This window comes from Phocoena phocoena, chromosome 5 (genome assembly GCF_963924675.1).
Source record: "Phocoena phocoena chromosome 5, mPhoPho1.1, whole genome shotgun sequence".
Lineage (NCBI taxonomy): Eukaryota > Metazoa > Chordata > Mammalia > Artiodactyla > Phocoenidae > Phocoena > Phocoena phocoena.
In genome coordinates this window covers 7,692,714-7,700,038 of record NC_089223.1, presented here as the reverse complement: position 1 = coordinate 7,700,038, position 7,325 = coordinate 7,692,714, and positions in this window count along the sequence as shown.

Here is a 7,325-nt window from a genome sequence, read left to right as displayed (position 1 = left end):
CTAGATTAAGTAAAACAGATTAGATAAAACAAAAAAAAGGAAATTATATGAAATTCAAATTTCAGTGTCTATTAATAAAGTTTTATTGGAACATCATCACTCTCACTTGTTTGCTTATTGTCTATGGCTGCTTTTGTGCTCCAGTGGCAGAGTGTGACAGAGACTGTATAGCTTGAAAAGGCTGACATTTACTGTCTAGCCATAGCCGAAACTGTCTGCAAACCCCTGGTTTAGACTGACACTGGGGAAACAGGGAGAAGAGAGAGCATCAGGGTGGGGACTAGGACAAGGTGAGTGAGGCACTCTCTTTGGCCACAACATTTAAGGGGAAGCGGTGCCGAAAACACTCAGCCAATCAAATAATATTTTAACGCAGTATTTTTAAAATTCAAAAATAATGACAAAGACCCATGACGAAGCAGAAGCAAGAATAACTACAATCCTGCAGCCTGTGGAATGAAAACCACTGATAAAGTTTTATCAATTTTGTTTATCTTCCGTGTGCACAGAAATCACTTTCATTCCTATACACTAACAACGAAAGATCAGAAAGAGAAATTAAGGAAACAATCCCATTCACCACTGCAACAAAAAGAATAAAATACCTAGGAATAAAACTACCAAGGAGGTAAAAGACCTGTACTCAGAAAACTATAGGACACTGAAAAAAAGAAATCAAAGATGACACACAGAGATGGAGAGATAAACCATGTTCTTGGATTGGAAGAATCAATATTGTGAAAATGACTCTTCTACCCAAAGCAATCTACACATTCAATGCAATCCCTATGAAATTACCAATGGCATTATTCACAGAACTAGAATAAAAAAATCTTAAAATTTGTATGGAGACACAAAAGACCCCGAATAGCCAAGGCAATATTGAGGGAAAAAACAGCTGGAGGAATCAGACTCCCTGACTTCAGACTATACTACAAAGCTACAGCAATCAAGACAATATGGTACTGGCACAAAAAACAGAAATGTAGATAAATGGAACAGGATAGAAAGCCCAGAGATAAACCCATTCACCTATGGTCAACTAATCTATGACAAAGGAAGCAAGGATATACAATGGAGAAAAGACAACCTCTTAAATAAGTGGTGCTGGAAAAACTGGACAGTTACATGTAAAAGAATGAAATTAGAACACTTCCTAATACCATACACAAAAATAAACTCAAAATGGATTACAGACCTAAATGTAAGACTGGACACTATATAACTCTTAGAGGAAAACATAGGAAGAACAGTCTTTGACATAAATCACAGCAAGATCTTTTTTGATCCACCTCCCAGAGTAATGGAAATAAAACCAAAAATAAACAAATGGGACCTAATGAAACTTAAAAGCTTTTGCACAGCAAAGGAAACTATAAACAAGAAAAAAAGACAACCCTCAGAATGGGAGAAAATACTTGCAAATGAGTCAACGGACAAAGGATTAATCTCTAAAATGTACAAACAGCTCTTGCAGCTCAATATCAAATAAACAAACAGCCCAATCCAAAAATGGGCAGAAGACCTAAATAGACATTTCTCCAAAGAAGACATACAGATGGCCAAGAGGCACATGAAAAGCTGCTCAACATCACTAATTATTAGAGAAATGCAAATCAAAACTACAATGAGGTATCACCTCACACCAGTTAGAATGGGCATCATCAGAAAATCTACAAACAACAAATGCTGGAGGGGGTGTGGAGAAAAGGGAACCCTCTTGCACTGTTGGTGGGAATGTAAATTGATACAGCCACTATGGAGAACAGTATGGAGGTTCCTTAAAAAACTACAAATAGAACTACCATATGACCCAGCAATCCCACTACTGGGCATATACCCAGAGAAAACTATAATTCAAAAAGACACATGCACCCCAATGTTCATTGCAGCACTATTTACACCAGCCAGGTCATGGAAGCAACCTAAATGCCCATCAACAGACGAATGGATAAAGAAGATGTGGTACATATATACGATGGAATATTACCCAGCCATAAAAAGGAACGAAATTGGGTCATTTGTAGAGATGTGGATGGATCTAGAGACTGTCATGCAGAGTGACGTAAGTCAGAAAGAGAAAAACAAATACCGCATGTTAATGCATATATGTGGAATCTAGAAAAATGGTACAGATGAACTGGTTTGCAAGGTAGAAATAGAGACACAGATGTGGAGAACAAACGTATGGACACCAAGGGGGGAAAGTGGGGGGGTTGAGGGGGGGTGGGATGAGCTGGGAGATTGGGATTGATGTATATACATCAATATGTATAAAATAGATAACTAATAAAAACCTGCTGTATAAAAAATAAAATTCAAAAAAAAAATGTTAATCTCCTCCAAACGCACCCTCACAGAAACGCCTAGATTAATGTTTGATCAACATCTGGGCACCGTGGCCCAGCCAAGTTGACACATAAATTCAAACATCACACAAGATGATAAAATTAACTTACAATCTTAAAAAAAAAACAAAATGACTCACGACGAACAAAATAACAATATTTACATAAAGATAGGATCAATAACAGTGGTGCGTTGTGCCATGTCAGAGACTCGGGCAGAAGGAAAATTACTAAGTATTGAGAGACTTGGTGCCCCCTTAAATTTTACATGGGAAGCAAGTGCTTCCCTCATCCCTAACCTTGGCCCTGGTGGCACGGTGATATTCTGGAGAGGGTCGGGATGGTTAGGGACAAAACAGGGTGGCAGAACGTATGAAGACTTAGGAGTAGATTTCAGATCTTGGGTCTCAGATCTCCACTTTAAAGAAGAGAATTTCACCCATTTCACCCAAAGTTAAAGCCAAAACTTATAAGGCTCTACAATCCGGCCACCAGCCCCTCAACTCTCCAATACTATTCCTAACTGCTTCCTTGCTTGCTTCCCTGAAACTACTGAGATTCCTTACAGTCCCTTCACAATGCCAAGCACGCATCATCTCAGAATCTTTGCACCCTCGGTCCCTCTGCCTGGAGTCCTTGTCCCTGACATGCACGGGGCTCGTGTCTCGCCTCCTTCGAGTCTGTGCTCACGTGTCACCTTCTCAGAGTGGCCTCGCCTGACCACACTTTTGAAGGCTAGACCCACCCTTTCACCCCAACCCCTCCCTGCTTTATTTTTTACATCGCATCTCTCGGCCTCTAAATATTATAGAATATAATGATTTCCTGGGTTTATGGTGTCCTCGCCTCCTGCGCAATTGCATGCTCCACAAAAGCAGGATTTCTGTCTGCTTTGCTACTGAGGATGCTCAGTGCTTAGGTGAGAACGGGCACCAGATCCCTACCCAATGGCTGACTGAACAGATCCTGTAGAACGCATGGTGCAAAGGCAAAGGAGGATTGCTCTCTTTTACGTCTAGGGCATTACTGCTACTAACAGTGAGTGAAGAAACTTCTCCCTTAAACGAAAAGGACACTGTCCAAAATGTGAAAATTCTCACAGCTGCCCCCCTTGACCTGTTGATTGGTCTTCCTGTACACTCAGTTTTCCTCCCTCTTGAAATTCTTTATTTCCTGCAAAATCCTAAGTTAACTGCTCTCTTCTTTCAAGGGTAACTTTAATCACAACAGCCAACTCTAGAGACACAGAAAAGGCAATCGGTTATTTGTCTGTTGTTTAGCCGTAAAACTGTCTTTTCTTCTTTGACATTTTCCTTGGTTCTGTTATCACGCGTGCCTTTCTGTTCAGGGCTGAGGCAATCCGTCTGCAAGCCAGTACCCTCTTGCTGATTCTGCCAAGAATGAGTCATAAGTCAGTCGGCTTGCTCACTTACACCTGATAACCCTCCTTCTCAGAGTCCCTGCTTCTTTTAGCCTGGTATGCAAAGTAGCAGCTAGTCGCCTGGCGATCCCCAGGCAGCTGAAAGGCCTGTGGATAGGGGAGACACGAAGAAGGAAGGAGTAAGCTGAACTTGACTCGAAGGTTTCCGTCCTTAGTCTTAAAGAAACAAAGGTTTTTTTTCCTAATTGCAGCCTGTCCAAAGAACCTATTTTCCCATCACCCTGCATATTATAGCTATGCTGATAGTTATTAAAATTGGAACGTCAGGGCTTCCCTGGTGGCGCAGTGGTTGGGAGTCCGCCTGCCGATGCAGGGGACACGGGTTTGTGCCCCGGTCCAGGAAGATCCCATATGCCGCGGAGCGGCTGGGCCCGTGAGTCATGGCCGCTGAGCCTGCGCGTCCGGAGCCTGTGCTCCGCAACAGGAGAGGCCACAACAGTGAGAGGCCCACGTACCACAAAAAAAAAAAAAAAAAAAATTGGAACATCAAATTTATTTTTATACAGAGGGAATAATCAATACATGTACTTTTCTAACACGGCCTTAAATACTACCCCAAATTTTTAGCTAATTTTTTCCCTCTCCTACCCTAAAATATATGTATTTTCTAATAGTTATCTGTCCATTTAATAGCAATAAGAGTACATCAAATTGCCTAGGTCAGGTGTCAGAAAACTTCTGTGTATTGAGGGGCCAGATAGTAGATGTTTTAGGCTTTGCAGGCCATACAGAGGTCCTATGATGGAAGGAAGTATGGCACCCTTGAGAAAAAATATTAGAGGGATTGAAGAGAGTTAAGACGTGCTAATGAGAGCTAACATTTGTGGAGTACCTATTAGTAAGATCTAAGCACTTTACATTGGTCCTCACAACAGTCCCAAGTGAAAGATACTACTATTATTCCCATTTCAGAGATGAAAAACTGAGGCACCGAGAAGGAACCAATCCAAGGTTACAGACTTAGTAAGTGGTACAGCAGAAATAAGATTAGTTTGGAGAAGTAGGATAGGACCAGAACATGCAGTGATGCACAGGCCTAGTTGAAATTTTTTATTTTTTTGATAAGAGAAAAAAGAAGTCACTGACGTGTTATTGAAGGAGGAAAGCTGTGTGTGTGTGTGTGTGTGTGTGTGTGTGTGTGTGTTAACGTGAACGTATTTGCATTTCAAAACATTCACTTGAACTGTAGCACGAGAACTAGTTGAAAGGATAGGAACAGTGGCTACTGAGAAACCAGTTAGGATGTAAACGCTGTTGTCTGGGCAGGAGCAAGAGGTGATGGTAGCAAGACTGGGGAGACGGCCCTGGAGGAGGACAGAGTGGATGTGTCTGAGATACACTTTGGAGAGCAAGTGGGTGAGAAGGGATAAGAAGGTAACAAGAGCCATGTGTCAAGGATGATCCATAAGTGCCTGGCTTGCGGAACTGGATGGATGATGGTGTCATTCTCTGACGCAGAGAACACAGGAAGAGGAGCAAACCTGGGCTTGGGAAAGAAGGCCATGAATTTGAGGTATTTTGAGACATCTCCACTCGGCGATGTTAAGAAGTCCGTTGTATTTGTGGGTCTGGAGCTCAGAGAGGTCTGTGCCAGAGATCTGAATTTGGCAGCCGTCTGTGACAAGCAGGAAACATGGAAATGGATGAGAGCAAGTAAGGAAAGTGAGGAGTGAGAAGATTGCCTAACATGTAGTGAGGGAACCCAAGTTTTCCTTGGCCTGGATTCAGCTCTTCACACCTCTTTTCCCTTACTGATACACACCCCCGCTTCTGAAAGAGCAAAACATGTCCAACCGTTAATCAGGAGGAGAAACATATCAAGAAAACGTAGGCGGAGAACACCCGGAAAGCACCTTGCCAAACAGCGTTCCCAGAAGCTTGGAAGAATGACTTCAGCTTCTGCACGAGCTTGTGGTACAGATATGGAATAACTTGAGCATTCAGAGAGGTGGACTCTTTTTTCAAGTTATGGTTCCCAGAGCTATTGTTTCATCCATAGCCTGCTACGCACTGCACATTCACCAAGGAAAAATACACATCTAGCCCTTACACCGGCTATTCGTGCTATTATTAAAATAGCTCTGGTGCAGACACTTATCTATCATGAGAATTTTCATGAGATAAAAATCTGAACTTTAAAAAAGAGCAAAACAAACTCTTAGTTCATAAGCCAGTGAGGATGAATGTTTCCATCTAAGTTCATTAGTGAAGTTTCTTTCTCCTTCTGATAGGGAGTTGTGAAGTAACTGAGAAATGCGGTGATGAATAAGAGAGGGGAGCTGGATCAGCCATGCCAGTATTTCTGGACTGTTCAGCCAGCAGTATCAATAGAGCAAATCATTATAACTCCAGTTTTGTGACAATCTGGTCACGTCTGTTAAGAGTGTATGTAGGGTTTCCCTGGTGGCGCAGTGGTTAAGAATCCGCCTGCCAATGCAGGGGACATGGGTTCGAGCCCTGGGCCGGGAAGATCCCACATGCCGCGGAGCAGCTAAGCCCTTGTGCCACAACTACTGAAGCCCACGCGCCTAGAGCCCGTGCTCCGCAACAAGAGAAGCCAGCACAACGCGAAGCCTGCGCACTGCAAGGAAGAGTAGCCCCCTCTCGCTGCAACTAGAGAAAGCCCGTGCACAGCAACAAAGACCCAACACAGCCAAAAATAAATTAATTAAATAAATTGAAAAAGAAAAGAGCGTATGTAGAGTGAGTCAGACACATCTCAGCAGGAAACAGGAAACAGATGGCGCACTCAAATTAGGGTAGTCCAGATAGGTTGATTAAAGGGACTCTTTACAAAAGTGTGGGAAGCACAGAGGAAAGTGTCGAGGATAGTGCAGTATCCTGGGGCCTGAAGGGACGTGTGAGAGAATAATTAACAAAACCCAGAAAGAGGAACGCAAAAACGTTTTGTGGAGAAGGTCACCTCGAGAGGATCTGTGATCCTTGACGGAGGGACACAGCCCAGCTTCAAGCGATCCTGCAGGGAGGCAACCAGCAGAGTAAATACCCTGAATGTTCTATCCTTGCTGGGGGCCCCATCAGCCAAGAGCTGATTCAGGCCACGCAGGTCAGAGCCTCCTGGGGCAGAAAGCAGGGTGGAGAAGGGTGGGGAGGAACTGGAGAGAGAAACAAAAGACAGCAGCACAAAGAGGAGGACTGGCGGGGGCTTCCCTGGTGGCGCAGTGGTTGAGAGTCCGCCTGCCGATGCAGGGGACACGGGTTTGTGCCCCGGTCCGGGAAGATCCCACATGCCACAGAGCATCCAGAGCCTGTGCTCCGCAACGAGAGAGGCCACAACAGTGAGGGGCCCGCGTACTGCAAAAAAAAAAAAAAAAAAAAAGAGGAGGACTGGAAAATAAATAACTAACATCAGTGGATAGAAGTTCCAGCAGTGGGGGTGGGATGGTGGCAGTGAGGTCACATAAGGAAGCCCAAGAGGCTGGCTCAGAAAGTCACAGGTTAGCTTTATGTGTCCGTAATAACATGGCAAGAGCAATTCTAAAACCAGTGGAAGTGATCAGACTAAAGGTGGGCGA